This window comes from Lissotriton vulgaris, chromosome 3_1 (genome assembly GCF_964263255.1).
Source record: "Lissotriton vulgaris chromosome 3_1, aLisVul1.2, whole genome shotgun sequence".
NCBI classification, from domain to species: domain Eukaryota; kingdom Metazoa; phylum Chordata; class Amphibia; order Caudata; family Salamandridae; genus Lissotriton; species Lissotriton vulgaris.
In genome coordinates this window covers 1,818,914,544-1,818,932,053 of record NC_141689.1, presented here as the reverse complement: position 1 = coordinate 1,818,932,053, position 17,510 = coordinate 1,818,914,544, and positions in this window count along the sequence as shown.

Below are 17,510 nucleotides of genomic sequence, written 5' to 3'. Positions count from 1 at the left end.
CTCTGCTGTTGTGGTTTGTGTATTGCTTTCAGACAGTAACACAAAGGGAACTTTGAATTGGACTGGATGGGACATCCTGGTAGGATGACTTAAGAGGGTCTGTGCCCAGCCCCACTTACATTTTAAAGGGCTTTGCCTTTTGCACAAACAAAAGAATCTTACACCAGGCGTGCCCTATCTTTTGTCACCACAGACAGTTTGGAGCCTTGACAGGGAAAGAGGAAGAACTTTCCAGAACCAGATTTGGGGGTAGTATAAGGAACCCCCCCCCCACACACACACACACAAAGGTTGGCACTGTGTATAAATATTAGCCCTCCAGAGCCACTCTTTTGAATTTGAACACTCCTGGATCTGTGGACATTACCGAAGAAGAACTGCTCTGCTGTCAGTGTACTGCCTTGCTGTATGAGGACTGCCTTTCTGTCTGAGAAGTAAGACTGGGCCTGCTTCTCTTCATCCAGTGCTAACCTGAGTGACTCCAAGGGTCAGTTGGTTGAACTTCTGTTTGAGCTACAGAGACATAACAAGCTCCAGTGGCCTCCCTGCAGCTGTCCACTGTCCACGACACCTGACCAGATATTAATGCTACAGTGATGACAGGCCATACCACTCATCCTGCTCTTTGCACCACAGTGCCAACCATCCATGATGCTCTAACTGTGCGTCGCAGCATCTTCCATAGCGAATGGAACTCTGCACCATAGTTTGAGAAGGTGACGTTTTCAGCAAGACTTACCTGGTTCCTGTATTCAACCCACACTCTATCGCGGTCAGCCGGAACTTGTGATTTTCCCCCAGTCTAGTTTACGACCAGATGACAGTGAGTGGTACTTTGTGGATTTAGGCGCTAATTAGCTAAAAGCTTTGAAACTGCATATTTCCAATTCTAATGATTGGATTTTTGCTGTACCGGTATCAAATGTTACTCTTTTATTGTAAATTGGTTCAGGTTTTTTCTTGTGTCGTGTTTTCACTTTTTTACTTTTTGTATACGACATAAATATTTTACACATTGCCTCTAAATTAAGCCTGACTACTTTGTGTCAAGCTACCTGAGGGTTAAACACAGGTTAATTTAATGACTTTTGTGGTTCACCCTGACAAGAATTGTGGTTGTTGCCTGAGTGGGGCTTCCACCCCCTCAACCAATAACTTTTTTTCTCACAAGCTGATTGTCAGTGTGTAACAGTGTGAACGTACTGAATTGTGACAAATTGCGTTAGTAAATCTGTCTCACTGTTTTGAGATTATGTGCTCATCTCCATCATAACTCTGCAGGAGGTGAGTGGGTACTGCTGGCTCAGAGAACAGTTCACAAGCATTTAGTACATTTTAAAATCTTATGAACAAAATTGCAAAGGCAAACTACAGCCAGTAAGGATAAAAGGTCGACCCTAGTCAATGGTAGCAAAAGCTTAAAAACATGCTACTAACGTATAGTATCTATACTAACTCGATATATTGTAACAGTAACTCTCCATCCCATTAAAGAAGAGACAACAGTTAATTTTTTATATAAAGTGTATAACGTTCACCAGGTTGATTATACCAAAACACGCCTACCCCATGAATTAAAAACATGTAGAATCCAATTGTATGCACTGTTTGCCAGAGTTTTTCTAAACTTTGATTTAAGTAATCTATTGTGGACTTCTTTATCAAATTAGCCCCTCTACATGAAAATACACCAATGTCCACCAGGGGCCGCATTATAAATACAAGGCATTTTCCATGATGTTGCCGGGCGCACATTTTAAAAGATGCGCTCAGCGCAATCAAGGAAGATTGCCGTATTAGGATGAATGTGCTGACCCCAGGGCAGGCGCAAAATCACACTGCCCTGGGGGCAGTGCATTCATGTGAAAAATAGAGCGGCTGCTTTGAAGTTTGTACATGTTTAACAATGCTGGGAGGAGCCCACCTGCACTTTAAGGGGGATTAGAGATCCAATTGAAGGCGGATCCAGTGAGTGACTGTACTCACATGCAAGGGGATGTCTATGGGGTCCATGAGGCCACTTTCCTCCCTTCAGAGGGCTGCTATCAGGGGGGCGCACTGACAGTTCACCTCCTGACAGCTTCTTTGCCTCTGCACCCGCGTCTATAATATGGTTCGGGGCAAAGGAAACCCCTTATTAGTTTGGGGCCACACTTCCATGCAAATGAGGGAACACCCTCTGATGATAGTGCTGGTGCATTATGTGCACCAGTGCTATCGCTATTACAGAAGGGGATGCCAAAGCATCTGCGGCCCCTTCTGTAATACCAACGTGTCTCAGGGCACTCCAGTAATACAGCCCCAAGTATTTTCTTACCTGTTTTGAAGTTTGAGGTGATTGATTGTTGCATATCAAATTGTTACGCAAATGAGCTTGATTTAATTAACTTCTAATGGCAGCTATTACATTTAAAACAGTGCTGAATGATTCATTCTGACCATGCTGCAGTCACACTTTCATTACAAACACAATTGCCGTCAAATAAGTGTGCATTCAACAACGGGTGTAGTTCTCAACTCTTGAAGTTGTTTGTCATAACATCTCTGCGGATGAATGCCCCACTAAATCATGGGGATATTTTTAAAATCTGTATCAGAAGTTCTACTATTTACAATTTAGTAAGTCGTAGCAAAAGAATACATGAAAATATATCATCTTTAGGGAATAAATCCATAGAACATATATCTACATTAAACTGATGAGAGCACATCCACAATGCAATATTGGAATTTTTCTTTCATTAATGTTCAAAACACAGGAGATAAAGTTTTATTTTGGGTTCATTCATTCTTGGTCCCAATACGTCTGCTTAAAGAATTGTGCATGTATTGCATCAGAAACAACCAACACATCTTTCATCTAGAAAGACTTTTCCAAAACTGTAAATTGACAACAATATCAAGTGCTACGTATGCTGTAGATGATAATAATCACATGTAAAGAATTTATATATCTATAGATAATGCCAGGGCACCAAGGGGAAGAGAAAGAGTGAAAGGTAAAGTATGAACGTGCTAAAGCTTAATGTGATAACAAAGGATGAACAGACTACATCAAATCATTTAGTAAAAGCCATTTAAGGTTGTGCAGATAGTCAAATCCACCTGAGTCATCATTGCCTGTTAGAGTTACAGGAGGATGAAGAGAACTCCACCAGTAGCCATCCAGATGTAAAGTATAATGATGGAATTAGAGGAAGGATTGTGTGCGAGGGAAAAAAAGAGGGACAGGAGTTGATATCAAGTTGGGATTCAATAGAGAGAAAACCTCCAAAACATGGTGGATGATGAGAGAATGATATAATAGGGAAAATATGTAAATAACGAACTGGAAGGAGGGGCAGATACCAACTCGTGTGGCCTAGTAGTAAGCTGCAAGACATAGAGTGTATTTGTTGCCTTGTCCTACTTCATTTATTTCCCCCCCCGAAGAATCTTATTATTTATATAATTTCATTTTTGTGAGCACCATGTCAGGAAGAAGGAACCACAGATTTTCAGATACAGAATTAACTGTTATGGTTAATAAAGTTATTAGGGTAGAGCCGCAGTTGTTTGGTGCCCTTGTTAATAATACCAGTATTACCCAGAAAATGTGGCAGAGAGCTTTCGTAAGAGTGAATGGTGTATCTAACAACAGGCATTCACAGGAGCAAATTAGGAAGCAATCGAATGATCTATCCAGGAGAGTGCACCCCTGGTCTAAAAAGCCTACCTAGAGGCCCAGCAGGCAGGTGGTGGTTCTACCCGGCCCATGAACTTTTTGCCGTGGGAGGAGCAGGTGTATTGAATCCTCCACACTGAAGGTTTGCAGGAATCCCTGGTGGATTGGAGACCGGTAAGTTAAATTACTGTATGTCATTCAACAACTATGATCTCATCCTGTTTATACTTCTATATGTATAATTTTTTACAGATTTTTTTTCCAAGGTGTATTTTTACCCAAGTAAATACACAATATGTATTTTATTAGTTATTTGTAATATTAATATCAATCTTGTTTGTTAATTCATATGTCATCTCTTCATTCTGACTATATAATCTGTACAGCCATGTATCTTTACTTATTTATATTTGTTCTACTCTGTTAACAAGTATGCATTATGTGTTCAGGTGTATTCTTACCTAAATAAATACACACATTTAATATTATTAGTATATAGCAATGTTGTCAGTCTTGGTTGTCACTTTGTATATTATCTCTTCTTCTCACTATGTATGTAATCTGTATGCCATGTATCTATACTCATTTGTATGTGGTCTAGTCTGCTAACTCGCCCGAAATGCTTTTATATTTTCCCAGCATCTTCCTTATTGTTAACCTACCTGTATATTTGTTTGTATGGGTCAGTTAAAAAATGAGAGCATTTTTGTAATTATCTAAGAGCACACCTTTTATATCATTAGTGCTTCTTAGTTACAGTCCACAACTACTTAAACAGTGTTAGTGGTCAAGGACTACATCTCCCTTAATGCATTATGTTAGGTAAACTTCATGTATGCTATTTCAAAATTGCGTCATGGTATTACAACTCAAGACATGTGTTTCATTTATCAATTTATTTAACAATTTTATAATGTGTTCATACTGAAAACGGTGTTAGTTTAGCCTGTTGTCTCTCACTCTCAATTGTCTTTATATGTAACCTGTGCTCCATGGTTTCTAGTGGTTAATACACTTACTGCTGTGTTCTCAGTTTGTCTCTATCCTTTCAAAATTATGTTTGATGTCATACAGATATTAAGACTGTATGATGTAATGTCGTATACTAATATTGAAATGAGAAAGGTGCATGTTAAATCAATCTTAACAGACAGTTGTTCAAAGATCAACAACTACATCTGTGACCTTATACCAAGGATGTAATCTCTCTTATGCTACTTAACTTCACATTCCAATTAACTATTTATTGATATCACATATTCGGTACTAGTAAGCACTACTACTTATGATAAGTTTGGCAACGCAAATGGGCCTGTGTATTATGGCCACTCAAAACGCATCTGCCATCTTACAAATTTTGTTAAATATACTCAATTGCATGTTATAACAAAATAGCTAATACCTAGGTGTCCAACATAGTGATATAAATAATAGTTTAATTTGTTACTCAAACTGTTTATCAGACTTTGTGTGGGCCTTACTGAAGACACATATGTAAAAATATCAAGACAAGGAACTCACATTAACTAATTCTGTACATTTTGTTTAATGACTTACAAGTGTGACGTCATATCAGTCCTTTGAATCTTACTTGATGGTATGTATGTAATGTTCATGTTGGGGGATCTCAGCTCGGTCACCCTAAAGAAATGTTTATTAAGGGAAGAATTATATTTTTCTTATATTTCTCCCATAGTAGCGCAACAAGTAGTTTTGTAATGTCACTAAGAATAGGAGGTTAACCTTTATAGAAAGCATTCAAACGTGAGGATCAGATAGACAAATGTTATAAAATCATTTAAGATAATGTGAAAGTAATTATTAGTGTCTTTTAAATTGTAGAACCACCAGGCAGAACTGGAGTCCAGGAACCTTTTCAAAATATCCCAACCATCAATCCTACTCCTGCAGAAGCCTTCAGTTGAGACACAACTCCTGCTGGTTTGGATTGTGACAAGGAACAGCCTGGCCCATTAGGATTGTCTGGTAAGGCTGCTAGGATGACCCCTACTCACCCTATAACTTCTACAACTAGTAATGTAGTGCCTGTTCCTCCACAATGGCCTATAGTTGTCTCTCCTCCACGTATCTCTGTAGGGTACACACCAGTCTTGGCTTCTGTATTGGCGACACTTACAAGATTCAAAGATTCAAATAACCTTTATTCGGATATTGCATTATCCATAAAAGTACACACATAATTACGTACATGGTCAAAATAAAATCACATTAAAATACAGTAACAGTACTGCGTTTTTCCTTGATAAAAACAGTGTTATATGTTCACGTTCTTAGATATAAAATTAGCTGATTTATGAATAGGAGGCTATAGTTTATAGTATATACATTTTGCACATTCAGTATGCACTTTTATAGAGCTCTTGAGCACTTTATTGTTTATTAAGAGTGAAGGTGGTAGGAGGATTAATATAAGAAATGGATGTGTAAGTTCTTCCTATGTGACATTGTTCACAAAAAAGTATTTTTTGAGAATATTATACCTTCTCACTGATCTTGTGAGAAAGGTGAATTAAAAATAGAATTTCCTATTAGGGCACATGCACTTTGAGATCAAGTGAAAGCTGACAGCGAATCTCACAATTAAAAGAATCGTTGTCTTGCGAAAGGAAATAAAAGAGAATTGGAGAAATTGCTTTCTAGTATTGCACTTGCACTTTATGTAATTATGAAGTCAAGGAAGTCTTTTTTCATGTCAATTTAATAAAAACAATTAAAAGATACATTTTCTTTCTGCTTTATATATTTTTTATTTTATTTATTTCTTGGTATTAAGAGGTGTAAGCCAAATAAAATTATTAAGGCTTGATGATTTAGGAACATTCGATTATTTACAATACTTGCAGTTTAACACAGCAAAAACAAGCAGTATAAAAAAGCAGTATAAAAAAGCAGAAAAAAATCTTTTTGAAAAATATCAAATTCATTATTTTGTAAAAAAGAACTTTATTGAGATTGACACTGTGGTCTATTTTTAAGTATGTTTACCATCTCCATGAAGTGGGCGTGGAAATATTGAGTGACAGGTATTTTTAAAAAGTAATCATGTGACCGTCCTATTATTGTGAACAAGGCAACTAAGACTGCCAAAACGCATCATGCCATTTTGCCACATTTTGTTGTAATAAAGTTTGGAGATTATAAGCGATTCTGAGCAGTGATGGTGCCTGTCCTTTTAAGTGGACATGAGTTGAAATTATGTATATATTCACTGAAAAAACCATAGGTTTCAGGGGCGTTATAGTTAGCTGGACGTTTTCACTCATACAAAACCATTGAAATTCCCTCGTTATAGTTAGTTCAGCTAACTATAATTTGCACGCCCGCAATGCACTGCTGATGACATCACATATTACATCACTCATGACATGGTCAGTGACATCACTCATGACATCACTGATGACATCTCAAATGACAACATAAAAAACTATCGTGTATATTATTGATGACCTTACAGTAACCTTCTTAACAGAAGGACTCATTGGAGCCCGGGGACACACACCCCACATCTATGAGGGTGCAACCTTTTGAGACATCTCAAATGACAACACTCATGACATCACTGATGACATCATCCAGTGAATGTGTGTTTTTCTAAAAATTAAATGTTTTATTTATGTATATCTCAAGGTCGATGGAAGAATAAATGGGTATATAAGCGTCTAAATGGATGCTTTCTTTAAAGAAAAATTGACTATATAACTGACTGATTAGGTGTATCTTAGTGAATACATGGGTTAGTGAGTAATGTTTAAATATATAAATATCTGTATCAGTCTCTCACTTTGTGTATAAGTGGCTGCTTGGGTTGGTGAGTAGCTACATGAGTGTCTATATGGGTTATTACTTGGATTTTCGAGTATCAGTATGAGTGTCCGAGTGTCTGTATGGTTCAGTCGGGGTATTACTTAGTGCATACATGCATGAATGAGTGAGTCACTATTTGTATGTGTTGAAGACAGTATGTGTGCATGACTTTATGAGTGGATGAGTGTATGTATGGATGTGTTAGTGAGTGAATGACTGTCTCAATAGTGTATTTATAAGTAACTACATATATTTTAAACTAGTATATGTGAGTATTGGTGTATATAAGTGAGTATATGTGAGAGTGAGAGATTGGAAGAGTTCCTGTATGAATAAGTATGTGTTTCTATAAGCGATTGTTCAAAAGAGTAAGTATGTGTAAGTTTCTGTTGAAGTGTGGTGGTGTGTGTATAACTGTATATGCAAGTAAATGGATGTTTGATTCTTTATTAGCATGGGTGACTATGTGTGTGAGTAACTCTATGGATGAGTGGCGGTGTGTAACAGGATGTAAAGGAGAATGAGTACATATGATGAGTGAGTATATGTATGAGTGACTATATAGGACTGTTGGTGAATGAGTAGATGTGTATGTAGATCTTAGAATTACTGAATAGGTTGTTGTAACTGGTATTGGTATGTCCATTGTTTTGAAAATTTTAGTTTCTATTTTTGTATGTGTGTATCAAAGGTTATATTAGGGCGAGAGGAGGTCTGCCACTCCATCACAAGGATGATGTCATCAGTGATGTCATTTGAAATGTCATTAGTGATGTAAGGAGTGATGTCACTGACCATGTCATGAGTGATGTAATATGTGACGTCATCAGCAGTGCATTGCGGGCGCAAGATTTATAGTTAGCTGAACTAACAATAACAGGGGAATTTCAATGGTTTTGTGCGAGTGAAATGTCCAGCTAACTATAACGCCCCTGAAACCTATGTTTTTTCAGAGAATTTCCAATGTTTTTAAAATGCTAATTCCTAACTATAATGTGCCTGAAAACTATGGTTTTTTCAGTGAATTTCAAAGGTTTTTTAAATGCTAATTTCTATGCCTACAGAGATAGGACATGTGAAGAAAGAAGACAAAACGCACAGAAAGAAAAAAAGAAATGCTGAAAGAAGCATCAGAAGTCCTCAAAGACAAAGAAAAGTGCAGGAAGAAGGAAAACGTGCAGAAAGGACAAACAGAAGAGCAGAAAGAAGCCTTGTTGCAAAATCATCCTCTACCCTCAACTTTTTAAGAAGTATACTGGTGGTAACTGAGTCTGACTAACAAGCCCTAGAGCCAGTGCTATGTTAAAAGATACTTAGAGTACAGTGTGAACACCTACATACACTAGGGAACACTATGCATTGGGGTCCCCCTGGGATTAACATGACCTCCTCTAAGCCCCTAGTATATAAAAGGGCAGGGGGATTAAAACTACCTCTTAAAATGTGCCACTGGGTGTGTTTGCACATGTCACCTCAGGCCCCGTCCCCTCCTTTCACCACTGTGCAAACACTCACTATGGCCGTTTTAAGTTGGGAGATTAAGTCCCATTGAATCCTGAGGGGCCCTATGGTCCAACTAGCCCACTAGGTACCTCCAGTAAGCGCCACAGAGCTGCATTGCAGAGAGATGTAAAAAGGGGCATGGCCTACACCACCTCTCTGCAACGCAGCGCTGTGCTGCTTACTGGAAGCACCTGGTGGGCTAGTTGGCCCCCAGGGTCCCTCAGGTTGGAAGGGGAATTATTTCTCCAACTTAAAAATGCACGAGAGGGTCTGTTTGCACACGTCACCTCAGGCCCCGTTCCCTCCCTTCCTCACTGTGTAAACACACCCTGTGGCCGTTTTAATTTGGAAGATTAAGTCCTCTTGAATCCTGAGGGTCCATAGAGTCCAACTAGCCCACTAGGTACCTCCAGTAAGTGCCACAGAGCTGCATTGCAGAGAGGTGTAAAAAGGGGCACGGCCTAGACCACCTCTCTGCAACGCAGCGCAGTGGCACTTACTGAAAGCACCTGGTGGGCTAGTTGGCCCCCAGGGGCCCTCAGGATTGAAGGCAAATTATTTCCCCAACTTTAAACGTGCCACAGGGCGTGTTTGCACAGGTCACCTCAGGCCCTGTCCCCTCCCTTCCCCACTGTGTAAACACGCTCTGTGTCCGTTTTAAGTTGGGAGACTAAGTCCCCTTGAATCCTGAGAGTCCCTAGGGTCCAACTAGCCCACTAGGTACCTCCAGTAAGAGCCACAGAGCTGCATTGCAGAGATATGTAAAAAGGGGCACGGCCTAGACCACCTCTCTGCAACGCAGCGCAGTGGCACTTACTGGAAGCACCTGGTGGACTAGTTGGCCCCCAGGGTCCCTCAGGTTTGAAGGGGAATTATTTCCCCAACTAAAAAACGCACCACAGGCCCGTCCCCTCCCTTCGCCACTGTGTAAACACGCCCTGTGTCTGTTTTAATTTAGGAGATTAAGTCCCCTTGAATCCTGAGGGGCCCTAGGGTCCAACTAGTCCACTAGGTACCCCCAGTATGTGCCACATACCTGCGTTGCAGAGAGGTGTAAAAATGGGCATGGCCTAGACTACCTCTCTGCAACGCAGCGCAGTGGTGCTTACTGGAAACACCTGGTGGGCTAGTTGGACCCGCGGAGCCCTCAGGATTTAAGGGGAATTATTTCCCCAACTTAAAACGCGCCACAGGGCGTTATTGCACACGTCACCTCAGGCCCCGTCCCCTCCCTTCACCACTGTGTAAACACCTCCTGTGGCCGTTTTAAGTTGGGAGATTAAGTTCATTTGAATCCTGAGGGTCCCTAGGGTCCAACAAGCCCACTAGGTACCTCCAGTAAGCGCCACAGAGCTGAATTGCAGAGAGGTGTAAAAAGTGGCATGGCCAGGGCCACCTCTCTGCAACGCAGCGCAGTGGCGCTTACTGGAAGCACCTGGTGGGCTAGTTAGCCCCAGGGGGGCCTCATGATTAAAGGGAAATTATTTCCCCAGCTTAAAACGCGCCATACGGCGTGTTTGCACACGTCACCTCAGGCCCCGTTCCCTCCCTTCCCTACTGTGTAAACACGCTCTGTGGCCGCTTTAAATTGGGAGATTAAGTCCCCTTGAATCCTGAGGGTCCCTAGGGGAAAATTAGCCCACTAGGTACGTCCAGTAAGCGCCATTGCAGAGAGGTGTAAAAATGGGCACAGCCTGCTCCACCTGGTGGGCTAGTTGGCCCCCAGGGTCCCTCAGGATTGAAAGGGCATTATTTCCCCAACCTAAAACGTGCCACAGGGCGTGTTTGCACACATCACCTCAGGCCCCGTCTCCTCCCTTCACTACTGGGTTAACGCGCCCTGTGGCCGTTCTAAGTTGAGAGATTAAGCCCCCTTGAATCCTAAGGGTCCCTAGGGTTAAACTAGCCCACTAAGTACCTCCAGTAAGCGCCACAGAGCTGCGTTGCAGAGAGGTGTAAAAAGGGGCGTGGCCTCTAAACACCTGACTGCCACACAGCTCCCTGCTGCATACTGGAGATACCTGTTGGGCTAATTGGCCTTCAGGGACCCTGAGTATTGAAAGAGAATAAATTCCCCAACTTGCAACTCGCCACGGGGCGCGTTTGCACAATGGTGAAGGAAGGGGGCGTGGCCTGAGGTGACATGTCTGCAAACATGCCCTGTGGCGCGTTTTCAGTTGGAGAATTAATTCCTCCTCAATCCTGAGGGTCCCTGGGGGCCAACTAGCCACCAGGTACCGCCAGTGTGTGCCAGAGAGCTGCGTTGCAGAGAGGTATTCAAAGGCCATGCCCCTTTTTACAACACTCTGCAACGCAGCTCCATGGCGCTTACTGGAGGTACCTGGTGGACTAGTTGGCCCCCAGGGACCCTCAGGATTGAAGAGGAATTCATTACTCAACTTAAAACGCACCACTGGGCGTGTTTGCACAGATGGCTCCTCAGGCCCAGCCCCCGTCCCTTCACCACTGTGCAAACGCACCCCGTGGCACGTTTTAAGTTGGGGGATTAAGTCCCCTTGAATCCTAGGGGTCCCTGGGGTGCAACTAGCCCACCCGCTACCTCCATTAGGCGCCACAGAGCTGCGTTGCAGAGAGGCGTAAAAAGGGCATGGCCTCTAAACACCTCTCTGCAATGCAGCTCCCTACTGCATATTGGAGGTTCCTGATGGGCTAGTTGGCCCCCAGGGAGCCCCAGTATTCAAGGAAAATGACTTCTCCATCTCCAAACGTGCCAGGGGGCACGTTTGCAGAGGGCTGCAGGGAGGGGGCGGGGCCTCCGGCGCGATGCCGGTCTTTTAAAAAAAATCTTTTTAAGAAGGGAGGCTGTGTGACCCCCCTTCCTTTCCTTTTTTATTGACACTGGGGACCCCATCCCCCAAGGCCTGAGCCCCTTTTTTTTATAACAAATTTGGGAAGGGGACCGTGTGGCCCCCCTCCCTAGGCCATAATAGGCTCCAGGGACCCCATGCCCCAGGGCCTGGCCATTGTTTTTTTTTATTATTTTTTGGGAGCGGGGCTGAGTGGCCCCCCCTCCTTAGGCCTATTATGGCCCCAGGGACCCCATCCCCCAGGACCGACCTGCCCACATTTTTTTATTCTAAGGGAAGGGGGGCTGCGTAGCCCCCCTCCCCGGCCACTAATAGCCCTGGGGACCACATCCCCGGGGCTGGCCCTCTCCATTGGGGACCATGGGGGTGGGGGTCCTCAATACCCCCACGGTCCTGCCGGCTCCCCGACTTCTGCAGAAGCCAGCATTGCTTTTCCACATGGGGAGCTGCTAAGATGCAGCTTCCCATGTGGAAAAGCAATTGGCTTTGGTTTTTGGAAGAGATGCCAGGTTTCCTGCTCTCTCTTCCAAAAATCAAAGCAGTTTGCTTTGGCAGGGTCGTAGCTGCGTGGCTCCCGCCTTGCCATAGCAAACTACAGTGTCCTGGGGTAGGCACCCTGGGACACTGCAGGAGCCGGCCCTGGGGGGTGGTGCCAAGCCATGCCTTCCCTGGACCGGAAACAAGCTTCCGAGGACCGGTTTCTGGCATTTCAGCCGTCTTCAGTCCGGCTTGCTTGAATCCAGTGGCAAAGTGAGCAAGGGACTCACGTCCGAGCATACGCTGCCAACTTATGGCGAACAAAGCGGTACAAAAGGGGGTGGTGATGGACGGAGCATCTGAACCAATCAAACACTCATACCCAGTCAACAGATCTGGGTTTAATCCATCACCGTTCTTTAGCCCACTCTGCCACCCCAGTTCAGACATGGCCATATGCAAATCAGTCTGACCCTGTGCCTCATGGGAACAGTTCAGCCCGAACTGCCAAGCCATGCCTTCCCTGGACCAGAAACAAGCTTCCGAGGACCAGTTTCTGGCATTTCAGCCGTCTTCAGCCCAGCTTGCTTGAATCCAGTGGCAAAGTGAGCAAGGGACTCACGTCTGAGCATACCCTGCCAACATATGGCGAACAAAGCGGTACAAAAGGGGGTGGTGATGGATGGAGCATCTGAACCAATCAAACACTCACTCCCAGTCAACAGATCTGGGTTTAATCCATCACCATTCTTTAGCCCACTCTGCCACCCCAGTTCAGACATGGCCATATGCAAATCAGTCTGACCCTGTGCCTCATGGGAACAGTCCAGCCCGACATGTCAAGCCATGCCTTCCCTGGACCGGAAACAAGCTTCCGAGGATCGGTTTCTGGCATTTCAGCCGTCTTCAGCCCGGCTTGCTTGAATCCACTGGCAAAGTGAGCAAGGGACTCACGTCTGAGCATACCCTGCCAACTTATGGTGAACAAAGCGGTACAAAAAGTGGTGGTGATGGATTGAGAATCTGAACCAATCAAACACTCACACCCAGTCAACAGATCTGGGTTTAATCCATCACCGTTCTTTAGCCAACTCTGCCACCCCAGTTCAGACATTGCCATATGCAAATCAGTCTGACCCTGTGCCTCATGGGAACAGTCCAGCTTGAACTGCCAAGCCATGCCTTCCCTGGACCAGAAACAAGCTTCCGAGGACCGGTTTCTGGCCTTTCAGCCTTCTTCAGCCCGGCTTGCTTGTCACCCCGAGTGGGATGGGTATGCTCAGACGTGAGTCCCATGCTCTCCACACCACTGGAGTCAAACTGTCCAGGCTGAAGACGGCTGATAGCCAGAAACCGGTCCTAGGATGCTTGACTCCCGTCCAGGAAAGACATGGCTTGGCAGTTCGGGCTGGACTGTTCCCATGAGGCACAGGGTCAAGGCTGATTTGCATATGGCCATGTCTGAACTGGGGTGGTGTGGAATGCAAAAAAACGATGGATTTGGGCCCAGATCTCTGTACTGGGGTGAATGTATGACATTGTTCTGCATTCTGTCCATCAACTGTTATTTTTGCATTTGTCACCCCGAGTGGGATGGGTATGCTCAGAAGTGAGTCCCATGCTCTCCACACCACTGGAGTCAAGCTATCCTGGCTGAAGACGGCTGATAGACAGAAACCGGTCCTAGGATATTTGATTCCGGTCCAGGAAAGACATGACTTGGCAGTTCGGGCTGGACTGTTCCCATGAGGCACAGGGTCAAGGCTGATTTGCATATGGCCATGTCTGAACTGGGGTGGTGTGGAGTGCAAAAAAAACAATGGATTTAGGCCCAGATCTCTGTACTGGGGTGAATGTATGACATTGTTCTGCATTCTGTCCATCAACTGTTATTTTTGCATTTGTCACCCCGAGTGGGATGGGTATGCTCAGACGTGAGTCCCATGCTCTTCACACCACTGGAGTCAAGCTATCCTGGCTGAAGACGGCTGTTAGCCAGAAACCGGCCCTATGATGCTTGATTCCGGTCCAGGACAGACATGGCTTGGCAGTTCGGGCTGCACTGTTCCCATGAGGCACAGGGTCAAGACTGATTTGCATATGGCCATGTCTGAACTGGGGTGGTGTGGAGTGCAAAAAATGATGGATTTAGGCCCAGATCTCTGTACTGGGGTGAATGTATGACATTGTTCTGCATTCTGTCCATCAACGGTTATTTTTGCCTGCTAAAACAGCTCTGCAGGTCAGGCACATCAATCGGCAATAATAGCGATATAGCGGATGCCAAATTGATTGATCTTGGCAGTAATGCGCGTCGGAAAAGGGGCGATTAAACTGTGCGGACCTGGGCACTGCGGCAGTGTGAAAAAGGTGGTGTAATCGTCCCTGAGATCGGATGGCCTGGAGGGTGCAGAGCTGAGTAATATGGCGAACGCCACGTTGCGGTGAGCAGTCAGGCACGAAATGGCAGCCATCCGGAGGGCACAGTGACAAAGGCGGGCTGCGGCTACGACATATCCCTTATCAGCACGTTATTGTGATTAACAACCATAACGCTTGTCCTGTCTGCCTGCGAGACGAGGGGGGCCAGTCTTGCACATGGAGGTGATATAGAGGGCCGCGCGCCGCCTGCAGGACCCAGGGGCTGTGTTGGTACGATGCTGCGCTGATGCTCCTGGCCATACTTGTCATCGTGTGATCCCACTGTCTGGACTGCGCAGTAAGTGTATGTGCATTGTGACAGTTGCCGTCATTTTCAGGATTCTGGCTGTGGTTGATACCATGGTTCTATAGTGACCTGCTGTGGAGTGGTGCTGGTAGGTGGAAACTTGACATCTAGAACTAATTTTTGGCATACATCTACGGGATGCCCCAAATGTCACCTGTATGTGTGTGTATGAATTCCTAACAAATCAACAGCAGAGCCAGAATGTTGCAATACCTCGAGGTGAAATACATTGCAAGGTCGGAAAAGTGTCCCTAGTTCAGGGACGGTTGACATATAACTTGACTCCTGGATCGTGCTAGGCTGAGGCGCCTCTTGTTATATTTTGGTGGTACTGTCCATAAGCACCATGGGCAAACCAGACAAACAGCAACCTAAACTCTCATTCGAATCATGAAGACACACGAAGGGTACCACTCTGCATTCCGATACTGAACTGGAAACTGGCTCCACAGATGGTAACGCCTTGGTAAATGTCCTTAAAGCGATCCAAACAAGTCTACAAGATATTAACGGGAAACTGGACCACCTCACTCAGCGAGTGGACAACATGGCGGCAAAGCTGGACAAGCAAGGGGAACGCCTGGATGATGCTGAAACCCACATCGCAGCAGTGGAGGATGAAACACTTGCTACGACCAATAAATGTACGGGGATCGGGAAGCTGCAAGAAGTTATAAAAAATAAAGACGAAGACTTGGAAGCGAGATCTTGCCGGAATAATATTCGGATCGCAGGTGTTCCAGAATCCACCAATACTGGTCGAATAGAAGCATGTGTGGAGGAGATGCTTTGTTCAGTCTTTTGGGGCAAAGCATTTTTCAACAGTCCTCATTGTGGAATGTGCGCATAGGTTGCTGGCACCACGTCTCTCCGAGACCCATAATTGCTCGAATCCTGAATTATAGGGATAGGAACAGTGTGCTGAAGATAGCTCGTGAAAAGCAACAGGTGACATATCAAGCTAACAAGTTGGAATTCTACCCGGACTTCACAGTGGCTGTACAACAGGCTCGGCCAAGTCGAAATTGCGTGAGCTGAATATAGAATATTCAATGCTCTACCCAGCTCGCTTGAAGGTGACATGGGATGGTCGCTCCACGATCCTCCAAACACCAAAAGCTGCTCAGGAATTTGTCAAGAAAATTGTCTATAAACGCAAAGAAAACAAACGGAATGAGCGGAACCAGGATTCGGACTAGGATATATCAATACAGGAGTGTTGTGATGGCCACGTGGGGGTAACGTACAGTATGCTCTTGTGCTGTTAGACTCTGATGACTTGGCCAGCACGTACTTGATGTGCACCGACTCAACTTCTAATTGCTGGTACAGTGCATGAGAGATTAAACTACCACAAGACGCATTGCAAGTCACTGTGCTGCCGCTAGGGATTGCTGACCAGTAGCGTGCTAACCTTGGAAAGTGGGATATATGTACACTGTTATATGGCTACTGTGAAAATTATGTGGTGTCAAAAACTGTCTAGGAGTTCCTAAAGAAGGTCGTTCATAAACGCCAGGTGCAGAACTGAGGTGCCCGTCATCAGGTCTCTTCATAGACTTTGATCACACGGAAGATGCTGTATAACTCACAAACCCCCCTTTTTGTTTTTGTCGGCTAATCGTTCTGAGTTGCGGGGGTACCTCGTATGCACTCACCTGGTTGGACTAACCCCCCTGTGGCTGCTCCACATTACTATATAGACGTGACTAGGGAAGATGGACATAGAATGGTACTGTATGAACTGTCCTTGACTCCTTTAGATTTGGGTTGATTACATATGTGCCCTTTCTTTAATGCTAGTGGAGTGGTCACGCTATATGCTATAATACGCAGACCGGGGCGCTTTAATTTGCCATCTAGCCAGTGATGGGCAGTTCACTGGGTTATGGATTGTGAATGCATTGATCACTTAATTTTGGGTACTCTATTTGCTTGGATGTATGTACTGCGTCATTTCTCCTGTCGATGGGGGGCTCTTCCAATGTTAGTCGACTGGGTTGTCATTGTGTATGTAAGGGTACAGATTCTTGACGGAGAACAACATGATGTCTCACAAAATGTCTGACTTATTGCCAGGAATACTACTTTGTGGTTGATTAAGATTAATCTGCATTCACATTAGAGTCCTGACCACATCCACTAGACTGGATGGTGTTGTGTGCCCTTGGCGGACCCTCACACTGGAGTTCCCCATGAAGTTTGTGGTTTGGTTGTATTTTTGCTTTGGGGTATGTCTTTGGCATAATTGGGATGCTAAATTGGTTGGTGGGTGGATGGGAGGGTGTTGGAAACTTTTATGCAGACCAGAGTGCTTGAAAAGCATCGCTAAGATCCGGACTGATTGTGTGATCCGTAATATGGTTCATATTTTTCCACACAAACTATTTCACATTGGGGCAGTGCAATTTATGAAATTCATAACGTGCTGGAGTATGATTTTCGATAAACGTAGTAACTACTGCTGAGTCGAGGCCAACACAAT